We start from the raw sequence: 16,582 nt of genomic DNA on the forward strand, positions 1-16,582 counted from the left end.
TCTTCTTCGGTTTTGGTTCGTTTTGCCAAGTTTCTAGGGATATATGATGTTCCCCTAATACGAGCCGTCGTTGTCCACATTGGTTTAGAAAAACCTGGTGGTTTAGAGGTTCCCGGGTCATTGTTACAACTTAAGGACTTCGGGGGTTGACGATACATATAAAGTTCATCGGGGTTGGAATTAGATTTCTCTATTTTTATGCCCTTTCCCTTATTATTTTCTTTTGCCTTTTTAAATTCAGTTGGGGTAATTTCTATAACATCATCGGAATTCTCGTCGGAATCCGATTCATCGGAGAATTGGTAATCCTCCCAATATTTTGCTTCCTTGGCGGAAACACCATTGACCATAATTAACTTTGGTCGGTTGGTTGAGGATTTTCTTTTACTTAACCGTTTTATTATTTCCCCCACCGGTTCTATTTCTTCATCCGGTTCCGATTCTTCTTCCGGTTCCGATTCTTCTTCCGGTTCCGACTCTTCTTCCGGTTCCTCTTTGGGAACTTGTGAATCAGTCCACAAATCATTCCAATTTACATTTGACTCTTCATTATTATTAGGTGAGTCAATGGGACTTGTTCTAGAGGTAGACATCTATCACATAATATCAAACACGTTAAAAGATTAATATATCACATAATATTCATATGTTAAAAATATATAGTTTCCAACAAAAATGTTAAGCAATCATTTTTAAAGAAAACACGGTCGAAGTCCAGACTCACTAATGCATCCTAACAAACTCGATAAGACACACTAATGCAAATTTTCTGGTTCTCTAAGACCAACGCTCGGATACCAACTGAAATGTCCCGTTCTTATTGATTAAAAACGTTCCATATTAATTGATTTCGTTGCGAGGTTTTGACCTCTATATGAGACGTTTTTCAAAGACTGCATTCATTTTTAAAACAAACCATAACCTTTATTTCATAAATAAAGGTTTAATAAGCTTTACGTAGATTATCAAATAATGATAATCTAAAATATCATGTTTACACACGACCATTACATAATGGTTTACAATACAAATATGTTACATCGAAATCAGTTTCTTGAATGCAGTTTTTACACAATATCATACAAACATGGACTCCAAATCATGTCCTTATTTTAGTATGCAACAGCGGAAGCTCTTAATATTCACCTGAGAATAAACATGCTTTAAACGTCAACAAAAATGTTGGTGAGTTATAGGTTTAACCTATATATATCAAATCGTAACAATAGACCACAAGATTTCATATTTCAATACACATCCCATACATAGAGATAAAAATCATTCATATGGTGAACACCTGGTAACCGACAATAACAAGATGCATATATAAGAATATCCCCATCATTCCGGGACACCCTTCGGATATGATATAAATTTCGAAGTACTAAAGCATCCGGTACTTTGGATGGGGTTTGTTAGGCCCAATAGATCTATCTTTAGGATTCGCGTCAATTAGGGTGTCTGTTCCCTAATTCTTAGATTACCAGACTTAATAAAAAGGGGCATATTCGATTTCGATAATTCAACCATAGAATGTAGTTTCACGTACTTGTGTCTATTTTGTAAATCATTTATAAAACCTGCATGTATTCTCATCCCAAAAATATTAGATTTTAAAAGTGGGACTATAACTCACTTTCACAGATTTTTACTTCGTCGGGAAGTAAGACTTGGCCACTGTTGATTCACGAACCTATAACAATATATACATATACATATATATTAAAGTATGTTCAAAATATATTTACAACACTTTTAATATATTTTGATGTTTTAAGTTTATTAAGTCAGCTGTCCTCGTTAGTAACCTATAACTAGTTGTCCACAGTTAGATGTACAGAAATAAATCAATAAATATTATCTTGAATCAATCCACGACCCAGTGTATACGTATCTCAGTATTGATCACAACTCAAACTATATATATTTTGGAATCAACCTCAACCCTGTATAGCTAACTCCAACATTCACATATAGAGTGTCTATGGTTGTTCCGAAATATATATAGATGTGTCGACATGATAGGTCGAAACATTGTATACGTGTCTATGGTATCTCAAGATTACATAATATACAATACAAGTTGATTAAGTTATGGTTGGAATAGATTTGTTACCAATTTTCACGTAGCTAAAATGAGAAAAATTATCCAATCTTGTTTTACCCATAACTTCTTCATTTTAAATCCGTTTTGAGTGAATCAAATTGCTATGGTTTCATATTGAACTCTATTTTATGAATCTAAATAGAAAAATTATAGGTTTATAGTCGGAAAAATAAGTTACAAGTCGTTTTTGTAAAGGTAGTCATTTCAGTCGAAAGAACGACGTCTAGATGACCATTTTAGAAAACATACTTCCACTTTGAGTTTAACCATAATTTTTGGATATAGTTTCATGTTCATAATAAAAATCATTTTCTCAGAATAACAACTTTTAAATCAAAGTTTATCATAGTTTTTAATTAACTAACCCAAAACAGCCCGCGGTGTTACTACGACGGCGTAAATCCGGTTTTACGGTGTTTTTCGTGTTTCCAGGTTTTAAATCATTAAGTTAGCATATCATATAGATATAGAACATGTGTTTAGTTGATTTTAAAAGTCAAGTTAGAAGGATTAACTTTTGTTTGCGAACAAGTTTAGAATTAACTAAACTATGTTCTAGTGATTACAAGTTTAAACCTTCGAATAAGATAGCTTTATATGTATGAATCGAATGATGTTATGAACATCATTACTACCTTAAGTTCCTTGGATGAACCTACTGGAAAAGAGAAAAATGGATCTAGCTTCAATGGATCCTTGGATGGCTCAAAGTTCTTGAAGCAAAATCATGACACGAAAACAAGTTCAAGTAAGATTATCACTTGAAATAAGATTGTTATAGTTATAGAAATTGAACCAAAGTTTGAATATGATTATTACCTTGTATTAGAATGATAACCTACTGTAAGAAACAAAGATTTCTTGAGGTTGGATGATCACCTTACAAGATTGGAAGTGAGCTAGCAAACTTGAAAGTATTCTTGATTTTATGAAACTAGAACTTTTGGAATTTATGAAGAACACTTAGAACTTGAAGATAGAACTTGAGAGAGTTCAATTAGATGAAGAAAATTGAAGAATGAAAGTGTTTGTAGGTGTTTTTGGTCGTTGGTGTATGGATTAGATATAAAGGATATGTAATTTTGTTTTCATGTAAATAAGTCATGAATGATTACTCATATTTTTGTAATCTTATGAGATATTTCATGCTAGTTGCCAAATGATGGTTCCCACATGTGTTAGGTGACTCACATGGGCTGCTAAGAGCTGATCATTGGAGTGTATATACCAATAGTACATACATCTAAAAGCTGTGTATTGTACGAGTACGAATACGGGTGCATACGAGTAGAATTGTTGATGAAACTGAACGAGAATGTAATTGTAAGCATTTTTGTTAAGTAGAAGTATTTTGATAAGTGTATTGAAGTCTTTCAAAAGTGTATAAATACATATTAAAACACTACATGTATATACATTTTAACTGAGTCGTTAAGTCATCGTTAGTCGTTACATGTAAGTGTTGTTTTGAAACCTTTAGGTTAACGATCTTGTTAAATGTTGTTAACCCAATGTTTATAATAACAAAAGAGATTTTAAATTATTATATTATCATGATATTATGATGTACGAATATCTCTTAATATGATATATATACATTAAATGTCGTTACAACGATAAACGTTACATATATGTCTCGTTTCAAAATCATTAAGTTAGTAGTCTTGTTTTTACATATGTAGTTCATTGTTAATATAATTAATGATATGTTTACTTATCATAATATCATGTTAACTATATATATAACCATATATATGTCATCATATAGTTTTTTACAAGTTTTAACGTTCGTGAATCACCGGTCAACTTGGGTGGTCAATTGTCTATATGAAACCTATTTCAATTAATCAAGTCTTAACAAGTTTGATTGCTTAACATGTTGGAAACATTTAATCATGTAAATATCAATCTCAATTAATATATATAAACATGGAAAAGTTCGGGTCACTACAATTATTATTAGGTGAGTCAATGGGACTTGTTCTAGAGGTAGACATCTATCACATAATATCAAACGTGTTAAGAGATTAATATATCACATAATATTCACATGTTAAAAATATATAGTTTCCAACAAAATTTGTTAAGTAATCATTTTTCAAGTAAACACGGTCGAAGTCCAGACTCACTAATACATCCTAACAAATTCGATAAGACACACTAATGCAAAATTCTGGTTCTCTAAGACCAACACTCTGATACCAACTGAAATGTCCCGTTCTTATTGATTAAAAACGTTCCATATTAATTGATTTCGTTGCGAGGTTTTGACCTCTATATGAGACGTTTTTCAAAGACTGCATTCATTTTAAAACAAACCATAACCTTTATTTCATCAATAAAGGTTTAAAAAGCTTTACGTAGATTATCAAATAATGATAATCTAAAATATCCCGTTTACACACGACCATTACATAATGGTTTACAATACAAATATGTTACAACAAAATAAGTTTCTTGAATGCAGTTTTTACACAATATCATACAAGCATGGACTCCAAATCTCGTCCTTATTTAAGTATGCGACAGCGGAAGCTCTTAATAATCACCTGAGAATAAACATGCTTAAAACGTCAACAAAAATGTTGGTGAGTTATAGGTTTAACCTATATATATCAAATCATAATAATAGACCACAAGATTTCATATTTCAATACACATCCCATACATAGAGATAAAAATCATTCATATGGTGAACACCTGGTAACCGACATTAACAAGATGCATATATAAGAATATCCCCATCATTCCGGGACACCGTTCGGATATGATATAAATTTCGAAGTACTAAAGCATCCGGTACTTTGGATGGGGTTTGTTAGGCCCAATAGATCTATCTTTAGGATTCGCGTCAATTAGGGTGTCTGTTCCCTAATTCTTAGATTACCAGACTTAATAAAAAGGGTATATTCAATTTTGATAATTCAACCATAGAATGTAGTTTCACGTACTTGTGTCTATTTTGTAAATCATTTATAAAACCTGCATGTATTCTCATCCCAAAAATATTAGATTTTAAAAGTGGGACTATAACTCACTTTCACAGATTTTTACTTCGTCAGGAAGTAAGACTTGGCCACTGGTTGATTCACGAACCTATAACAATATATACATATATATCAAAGTATGTTCAAAATATATTTACAACACTTTTAATATATTTTGATGTTTTAAGTTTATTAAGTCAGCTGTCCTCGTTAGTAACCTACAACTAGTTGTCCACAGTTAGATGTACAGAAATAAATTGATAAATATTATCTTGAATCAATCCATGACCCAGTGTATACGTATCTCAGTATTGATCACAACTCAAACTATATATATTTTGGAATCAACCTCAACCCTGTATAGCTAACTCCAACATTCACATATAGAGTGTCTATGGTTGTTCCGAAATATATATAGATGTGTCGACATGATAGGTCGAAACATTGTATACGTGTCTATGGTATCTCAAGATTACATAATATACAATACAAGTTGATTAAGTTATGGTTGGAATAGATTTGTTACCAATTTTCACGTAGCTAAAATGAGAAAAATTATCCAATCTTGTTTTACCCATAACTTCTTCATTTTAAATCTGTTTTGAGTGAATCAAATTGCTATGGTTTCATATTGAACTCTATTTTATGAATCTAAACAGAAAAAGTATAGGTTTATAGTCAGAAAAATAAGTTACAAGTCATTTTGGTAAAGGTAGTCATTTTAGTCGAAAGAACGACGTCGAGATGACCATTTTAGAAAACATACTTTCACTTTGAGTTTAACCATAATTTTTGGATATAGTTTCATGTTCATAATAAAAATCGTTTTCTCAGAATAACAACTTTTAAATCAAAGTTTATCATAGTTTTTAATTAACTAACCCAAAACAGCCCGCGGTGTTACTACGACGGCGTAAATCCGGTTTTACGGTGCTTTTTGTGTTTCCAGGTTTTAAATCATTAAGTTAGCATATCATATAGATATAGAACATGTGTTTAGTTGATTTTAAAAGTCAAGTTAGAAGGATTAACTTTTGTTTGCGAACAAGTTTAGAATTAACTAAACTATATTCTAGTGATTACAAGTTTAAACCTTCCAATAAGATAGCTTTATATGTATGAATCGAATGATGTTATGAACATCATTACTACCTTAAGTTCCTTGGATAAACCTACTGGAAAAGAGAAAAATGGATCTAGCTTCAACGGATCCTTGGATGGCTCGAAGTTCTTGAAGCAGAATCATGACACGAAAACAAGTTCAAGTAAGATCATCACTTGAAATAAGATTGTTATAGTTATAGAAATTGAACCAAAGTTTGAATATGATTATTACCTTGTATTAGAATGATAACCTACTGTAAGAAACAAAGATTTCTTGAGGTTGGATGATCACCTTACAAGATTGGAAGTGAGCTAGCAAACTTGAAAGTATTCTTGATTTTATGTAACTAGAACTTGTAGAATATATGAAGAACACTTAGAACTTGAAGATAGAACTTGAGAGAGATCAATTAGATGAAGAAAATTGAAGAATGAAAGTGTTTGTAGGTGTTTTTGGTCGTTGGTGTATGGATTAGATATAAAGGATATGTAATTTTATTTTCATGTAAATAAGTCATGAATGATTACTCATATTTTTGTAATTTTATGAGATATTTCATGCTAGTTGCCAAATGATGGTTCCCACATGTGTTAGGTGACTCACATGGGCTGCTAAGAGCTGATCATTGGAGTGTATATACCAATAGTACATACATCTAAAAGCTGTGTATTGTACGATTACGAATACGGGTGCATACGAGTAGAATTGTTGATGAAACTGAACGAGGATGTAATTGTAAGCATTTTTGTTAAGTAGAAGTATTTTGATAAGTGTATTGAAGTCTTTCAAAAGTGTATAAATACATATTAAAACACTACATGTATATACATTTTAACTGAGTCGTTAAGTCATCGTTAGTCGTTACATGTAAGTGTTGTTTTGAAACCTTTAGGTTAACGATCCTGTTAAATGTTGTTAACCCAATGTTTATAATATCAAATGAGATTTTAAATTATTATATTATCATGATATTATCATGTATGAATATCTCTTAATATGATATATATATATACATTAAATGTCTTTACAACGATAATCGTTACATATATGTCTCGTTTAAAAATCATTAAGTTAGTAGTCTTGTTTTTACATATGTAGTTCATTGTTAATATACTTAATGATATGTTTACTTATCATAGTATCATGTTAACTATATATATATATCCATATATATGTCATCATATAGGTTTTACAAGTTTTAACGTTCGTGAATCACCGGTCAACTTGGGTGGTCAATTGTCTATATGAAACATATTTCAATTAATCAAGTCTTAACAAGTTTGATTGCTTAACATGTTGGAAACATTTAATCATGTAAATATCAATCTCAATTAATATATATAAACAAGGAAAAGTTCGGGTCACTACAGGAAGCTCTTAATAATCACCTGAGAATAAACATGCTTAAAACGTCAACAAAAATGTTGGTGAGTTATAGGTTTAACCTATATATATCAAATCATAATAATAGACCACAAGATTTCATATTTCAATACACATCCCATACATAGAGATAAAAATCATTCATATGGTGAATACCTGGTAACCGACATTAACAAGATGCATATATAAGAATATCCCCATCATTCCGGGACACCCTTCTGATATGATATAAATTTCGAAGTACTAAAGCATCCGGTACTTTGGATGGGGTTTGTTAGGCCCAATAGATCTATTTTTAGGATTCGCGTCAATTAGGGTGTCTGTTCCCTAATTCTTAGATTACCGGACTTAATAAAAAGGGGCATATTCGATTTCGATAATTCAACCATAGAATGTAGTTTCACGTACTTGTGTCTATTATGTAAATCATTTATAAAACCTGCATGTATTCTCATCCCAAAAATATTAGATTTTAAAAGTGGGACTATAACTCACTTTCACAGATTTTTACTTCGTCGGGAAGTAAGACTTGGCCACTGGTTGATTCACGAACCTATAACAATATATACATATATATCAAAGTATGTTCAAAATATATTTACAACACTTTTAATATATTTTGATGTTTTAAGTTTATTAAGTCAGTTGTCCTCGTTAATAACCTACAACTAGTTGTCCACAGTTAGATGTACAGAAATAAATCGATAAATATTATCTTGAATCAATCCGTAACCCAGTGTATACGTATGTCAGTATTGATCACAACTCAAACTATATATATTTTGGAATCAACCTCAACCCTGTATAGCTAACTCCAACATTCACATATAGAGTGTCTATGGTTGTTCCGAAATATATATAGATGTGTCGACATGATAGGTCGAAAGATTGTATACGTGTCTATGGTATCTCAAGATTACATAATATACAATACAAGTTGATTAAGTTATGGTTGGAATAGATTTGTTACCAATTTTCACGTAGCTAAAATGAGAAAAATTATCCAATCTTGTTTTACCCATAACTTCTTCATTTTAAATCCGTTTTGAGTGAATCAAATTGCTATGGTTTCATATTGAACTCTATTTTATGAATCTAAACAGAAAAAGTATAGGTTTATAGTCAAAAAAATAAGTTACAAGTCATTTTTTTAAAGGTAGTCATTTCAGTGGAAAGAACGACGTCTAGATGACCATTTTAGAAAACATACTTCCACTTTGAGTTTAACCATAATTTTTGGATATAGTTTCATGTTCATAATAAAAATCATTTTCTCAGAATAACAACTTTTAAATCAAAGTTTATCATAGTTTTTAATTAACTAACTCAAAACAGCCCGCGGTGTTACTACGACGGCGTAAATCCGGTTTTACGGTGTTTTTCGTGTTTCCAGGTTTTAAATCATTAAGTTAGCATATAATATAGATATAGAACATGTGTTTAGTTGATTTTAAAAGTCAAGTTAGAAGGATTAACTTTTGTTTGCGAACAAGTTTAGAATTAACTAAACTATGTTCTAGTGATTACAAGTTTAAACCTTCGAATAAGATAGCTTTATATGTATGAATCGAATGATGTTATGAACATCATTACTACCTTAAGTTCCTTGGATAAACCTACTGGAAAATAGAAAAATGGATCTAGCTTCAACGGATCCTTGGATGGCTCGAAGTTCTTGAAGCAGAATCATGACACGAAAACAAGTTCAAGTAAGATCATCACTTGAAATAAGATTGTTATAGTTATAGAAATTGAACCAAAGTTTGAATATGATTATTACCTTGTATTAGAATGATAACCTACTGTAAGAAACAAAGATTTCTTGAGGTTGGATGATCACCTTACAAGATTGGAAGTGAGCTAGCAAACTTGAAAGTATTCTTGATTTTATGTAACTAGAACTTGTAGAATATATGAAGAACACTTAGAACTTGAAGATAGAACTTGAGAGAGATCAATTAGATGAAGAAAATTGAAGAATGAAAGTGTTTGTAGGTGTTTTTGGTCGTTGGTGTATGGATTAGATATAAAGGATATGTAATTTTATTTTCATGTAAATAAGTCATGAATGATTACTCATATTTTTGTAATTTTATGAGATATTTCATGCTAGTTGCCAAATGATGGTTCCCACATGTGTTAGGTGACTCACATGGGCTGCTAAGAGCTGATCATTGGAGTGTATATACTAATAGTACATACATCTAAAAGCTGTGTATTGTACGAGTACGAATACGGGTGCATACGAGTAGAATTGTTGATGAAACTGAACGAGGATGTAATTGTAAGCATTTTTGTTAAGTAGAAGTATTTTGATAAGTGTATTGAAGTCTTTCAAAAGTGTATAAATACATATTAAAACACTACATGTATATGCATTTTAACTGAGTCGTTAAGTCATCGTTAGTCGTTACATGTAAGTGTTGTTTTGAAACCTTTAGGTTAACGATCTTTTTAAATGTTGTTAACCCAATGTTTATAATATCAAATGAGATTTTAAATTATCATATTATCATGATATTATGATGTATGAATATCTCTTAATATGATATATATACATTAAATGTCTTTACAACGATAATCGTTACATATATGTCTCATTTAAAAATCATTAAGTTAGTAGTCTTGTTTTTACATATGTAGTTCATTGTTAATATACTTAATGATATGTTTACTTATCATAGTATCATGTTAACTATATATATATCCATATATATGTCATCATATAATTTTTACACGTTTTAACGTTCATGAATCACCGGTCAACTTGGGTTGTCAATTGTCTATATGAAACATATTTCAATTAATCAAGTCTTAACATGTTTGATTGCTTAACATGTTGGAAACATTTAATCATGTAAATATCAATCTCAATTAATATATATAAACATGGAAAAGTTCGGTTCACTACATTAACGGAAAAGCTCGGGTTGTTACAAAGAGTATTTTGACAGAAAAATTCATGAAAAGTCTATTCATTTCACACACTAAAATGAGTAGTTTTACACGAGATTTAATATCTGGGAAAGTAAAATTAAAACTGTAAAAAAATATACTTGTTGAAAGCATTGAATCAATTCGAGAAACCAGTGAAATAATTATAGAAATAATACATGAAATAATTCATGAAACCATTCTGACGTCCATTTAAATATTAGCATTGAGCCAATATTACTCGTTCTTACTAGGTTTCACATACCATTTTATACAAAAACACATTCACATTTAAACCACTTCAAACAAACAATTTCATCTAGACCGGTTCATTCAGAAAATTTAGAAAAAATAAGAGTACTTTGACAGAAAAATTCATGAAAATTCTATTTATTTCACACACTAAAATGAGTACTTTTACACGAGATTTAATATCTGGAAAAGTAAAATTAAAACTGAAAAAAATATTCTTCTTGAAAGCATTGAATCAATTCTAGAAACCAGTGAAATAATTATAGAAATAATACATGAAATAATTCGTGAAACCATTCTGACGTCTATTTAAATATTAGCATTGAGCCAATTTTACTCGTTCTTTCTAGGTTTCACATACCATTTTATACAAAAACACATTCACAGTCACACCGCTTCAACCAAACAATTTCATCTAGACCGGTTCATTCAGAAAATTTAGAAAAAAATAAGAGTATTTTGACAGAAAAATTCATGTAAAGTCTATTTATTTCACACACTAAAATGAGTAGTTTTACGCGAGATTTAATATCTGGTAAAGTAAAATTAAAACCGTAAAAAAATATTCTTGTTGAAATCATTGAATTAATTCGAGAAACCCGTGAAATAATTATAGAAATAATACATGAAATAATTCGTTAAACCATTCTGACGTCCATTTAAATATTAGCATTGAGCCAATATTACTCGTTCTTACTAGGTTTCACATACCATTTTATACAAAAACATATTCACATTTAAACTGCTTCACCAAACAATTTCATCTAGACCGGTTCATTCAGAAAATTTAGAAAAAATAAGAGTATTTTGACAGAAAATTCATGAAAATTCTATTTATTTCACACACTAAAATGAGTACTTTTACGCGAGATTTAATATCTGGAAAAGTAAAATTAAAACTGAAAAAAATATTCTTGTTGAAAGCATTGAATCAATTCTAGAAACCAGTGAAATAATTATAGAAATAATACATGAAATAATTCGTGAAACCATTCTGACATCCATTTAAATATTAGCATTGAGCCAATTTTACTCATTCTTACTAGGTTTCACATACCATTTTATACAAAAACACATTCACAGTCACACCGCTTCAACCAAACAATTTCATCTAGACCGGTTCATTCAGAAAATTTAGAAAAAATAAGAGTATTTTGACAGAAAAATTCATGAAAAGTCTATTTATTTCACACACTAAAATGAGTAGTTTTACGCGAGATTTAATATCTGAGAAAAGAAAATTAAAACTGTAAAAAAATATTCTTGTTGAAAGCATTGAATCAATCCGAGAAACCAGTGAAATAATTATAAAAATAATACATGAAATAATTCGTGACACCATTCTGACGTCCATTTAAATATTATTATTGAGCCAATATTACTCGTTCTTACTAGGTTTCACATAACATTTTATACAAAAACACATTCACATTTAAACCGCTTCAACCAAACAATTTCATCTAGACCGGTTCATTCATAAACTTTAGAAAAAATAAGAGTATTTTGACAGAAAAATTCATGAAAAGTCTATTCATTTCACACACTAAAATGAGTAGTTTTATGCGAGATTTAATATCTGGGAAAGTAAAATTAAAATCGTAAAAAAATATTCTTGTTGAAAGCATTGAATCAATTTGAGAAACCAGTGTAATAATTAAAGAAATAATACATGAAATAATTCGAGAAACCATTCTGACGTCCATTTAAATATTAACATTGAGCCAATTTTACTCGTTCTTACTAGGTTTCACATACCATTTTATATAAAAACACATTCACAGTCAAACCGCTTCAACCAAATAATTTCATCTAGACCGGTTCATTCAGAAAATTTAGAAAAAATAAGAGTACTTTGACAGAAAAATTCATGAAAATTCTATTTATTTCACACACTAAAATGAGTACTTTTACATGAGATTTAATATCTGGGAAAGTAAAATTAAAACTGAAAAAAATATTCTTGTTGAAAGCATTGAATCAATTCTAGAAACCAGTGAAATAATTATAGAAATAATACATGAAATAATTCGTGAAACCATTCTGACGTCCATTTAAATATTAGCATTGAGCCAATTTTACTCGTTCTTTCTAGGTTTCACATACCATTTTATACAAAAACACATTCACAGTCACACCGCTTCAACTAAACAATTTTATCTAGACCGGTTCATTAAGAAAATTTAGAAAAAAATAAGAGTATTTTGACAGAAAAATTCATGAAAAGTCTATTTATTTCACACACTAAAATGAGTAGTTTTACGCGAGATTTAATATCTGGGAAAGTAAAATTAAAACCATAAAAAAATATTCATGTTGAAATCATTGAATTAATTCGAGAAACCAGTGAAATAATTATAGAAATAATACATGAAATAATTCGTGAAACCATTCTGACGTCTATTTAAATATTAGCATTGAGCCAATATTACTCGTTCTTACTAGGTTTCACATACCATTTTATATAAAACAAATTCACATTTAAACTGCTTCAACCAAAAAATTTCATCTAGACCGGTTCATTCAGAAAATTTAGAAAAAAATAAGAGTATTTTGACAGAAAATTCATGAAAATTCTATTTATTTCACACACTAAAATGAGTACTTTTACGCGAGATATAATATCTGGGAAAGTAAAATTAAAACTGAAAAAAATATTCTTGTTGAAAGCATTGAATCAATTCTAGAAACCAGTGAAATAATTATAGAAATAATACATGAAATAATTCGTGAAACCATTCTGACATCTATTTAAATATTAGCATTGAGCCAATTTTACTCGTTCTTACTAGGTTTCACATACCATTTTATACAAAAACACATTCACAGTCACACCGCTTCAACCAAACAATTTCATCTAGACCGGTTCATTCAGAAAATTTAGAAAAAATAAGAATATTTTGACAGAAAAATTCATGAAAAGTCTATTTATTTCACACACTAAAATGAGTAGTTTTACGCGAGATTTAATATCTGGGAAAAAAAAAATTAAAACTGTAAAAAAATATTCTTGTTGAAAGCATTGAATCAATCCGAGAAACCTGTGAAATAATTATAGAAATAATACATGAAATAATTCGTGACACCATTCTGACATCCATTTAAATATTAGTATTGAGCCAATATTACTCGTTCTTACTAGGTTTCACATAACATTTTATACAAAAACACATTCACATTTAAACCGGTTCAACCAAACAATTTCATCTAGACCAGTTCATTCAGAAAATTTAGAAAAAATAAGAGTATTTTGACAGAAAAATTCATGAAAAGTCTATTTATTTCACACACTAAAATGAGTAGTTTTACGTGAGATTTAATATCTGGGAAAGTAAAATTAAAATTGTAAAAAAAATATTCTAGTTGAAAGCATTGAATCAATTTGAGAAACCAGTGAAATAATTAAGGAAATAATACATGAAATAATTCGAGAAACCATTCTGACGTCCATTTAAATATTAACATTGAGCCAATATTACTCGTTCTTAATAGGTTTCACATACCATTTTATACAAAAACACATTCACATTTAAACCGCTTCAACCAAACAATTTCATCTAGACCGGTTCATTCAGAAAATTTAGAAAAAATAAGTGTATTTTGACAGAAAATTCATGAAAATTCTATTTATTTCACACACTAAAATGAGTACTTTTACGCGAGATTTAATATCTGGGAAAGTAAAATTAAAACTGAAAAAAATATTCTTGTTGAAAGCATTGAATCAATTCTAGAAACCAGTGAAATAATTATAGAAATAATACATGAAATAATTCGTGAAACCATTCTGACATCCATTTAAATATTAGCATTGAGCCAATTTTACTCGTTCTTACTAGGTTTCACATACCATTTTATACAAAAACACATTCACAGTCACACCGCTTCAACCAAACAATTTCATCTAGACCGGTTCATTCAGAAAATTTAGAAAAAATAAGAGTATTTTGACAGAAAAATTCATGAAAAGTCTATTTATTTCACACACTAAAATGAGTAGTTTTACGCGAGATTTAATATCTGGGAAAAGAAAATTAAAACTATAAAAAAATATTCTTGTTGAAAGCATTGAATCAATCCGAGAAACCAGTGAAATAATTATAGAAATAATACATGAAATAATTAGTGACACCATTCTGACATCCATTTAAATATTAGTATTGAGCCAATATTACTCGTTCTTACTAGGTTTCACATAACATTTTATACAAAAACACATTCACATTTAAACCGCTTTAACCAAACAATTTCATCTAGACCGGTTCATTTAGAAAATTTAGAAAAAATAAGAGTATTTTGACAGAAAATTCATGAAAAATCTATTTATTTCACACGCTAAAAGGAGTAGTTTTACGCGAGATTTAATATCTGGGAAAGTAAAATTAAAATCGTAAAAAAATATTCTTGTTGAAAGCATTGAATCAATTTGAGAAACCAGTGAAATAATTAAAGAAATAATACATGAAATAATTCGAGAAACCATTCTGACGTCCATTTAAATATTAACATTGAGCCAATTTTACTCGTTCTTACTAGGTTTCACATACCATTTTATACAAAAACACATTTACAGTCAAACCGCTTCAACCAAATAATTTCATCTAGACCGGTTCATTCAGAAAATTTAGAAAAAATAAGAGTATTTTGACAGAAAAATTCATGAAAAGTCTATTTATTTCACACACTAAAATGAGTAGTTTTACACGAGATTTAATATCTGAGAAAGTAAAATTAAAACTGTAAAAAAATATTCTTGTTGAAAGCATTGAATCAATTCGAGAAACCAGTGAAATAATTATAGAAATAATATATGAAATAATTCATGAAACCATTCTGACGTCCATTTAAATATTAGCATTGAGCCAATATTACTCGTTCTTAATAGGTTTCACATACCATTTTATACAAAAACACATTCACATTTAAACCGCCTCAACCAAACAATTTCATCTAGACCGGTTCATTCAGAAAATTTAGAAAAAATAAATGTATTTTGTCAGAAAAATTCATGAAAATTCTATTTATTTCACACACTAAAATGAGTACTTTTACACGAGATTTAATATCTGGGAAAGTAAAATTAAAACTGAAAAAAATATTCTTGTTGAAAGCATTGAATCAATTCTAGAAACCAGTGAAATAATTATAGAAATAATACATGAAATAATTCGTGAAACCATTCTGACGTCCATTTAAATATTAGCATTGAGCCAATTTTACTCGTTCTTTCTAGGTTTCACATACCATTTTATACAAAAACACATTCACAGTCACACCGCTTCAACCAAACAATTTCATCTAGACCGGTTCATTCAGAAAATTTAGAAAAAAATAAGAGTATTTTGACAGAAAAATTCATGTAAAGTCTATTTATTTCACACACTAAAATGAGTAGTTTTACGCGAGATTTAATATCTGGTAAAGTAAAATTAAAACCGTAAAAAAATATTCTTGTTGAAATCATTGAATTAATTCGAGAAACCCGTGAAATAATTATAGAAATAATACATGAAATAATTCGTTAAACCATTCTGACGTCCATTTAAATATTAGCATTGAGCCAATATTACTCGTTCTTACTAGGTTTCACATACCATTTTATACAAAAACATATTCACATTTAAACTGCTTCAACCAAACAATTTCATCTAGACCGGTTCATTCAGAAAATTTAGAAAAAATAAGAGTATTTTGACAGAAAATTCATGAAAAATCTATTTATTTCACACACTAAAATGAGTACTTTTACGCGAGATTTAATATCTGGAAAAGTAAAATTAAAACTGAAAAAAATATTCTTGTTGAAAGCATTGAATC

The sequence above is a fragment of the Rutidosis leptorrhynchoides genome, chromosome 5 (genome assembly GCF_046630445.1).
Source record: "Rutidosis leptorrhynchoides isolate AG116_Rl617_1_P2 chromosome 5, CSIRO_AGI_Rlap_v1, whole genome shotgun sequence".
NCBI classification, from domain to species: domain Eukaryota; kingdom Viridiplantae; phylum Streptophyta; class Magnoliopsida; order Asterales; family Asteraceae; genus Rutidosis; species Rutidosis leptorrhynchoides.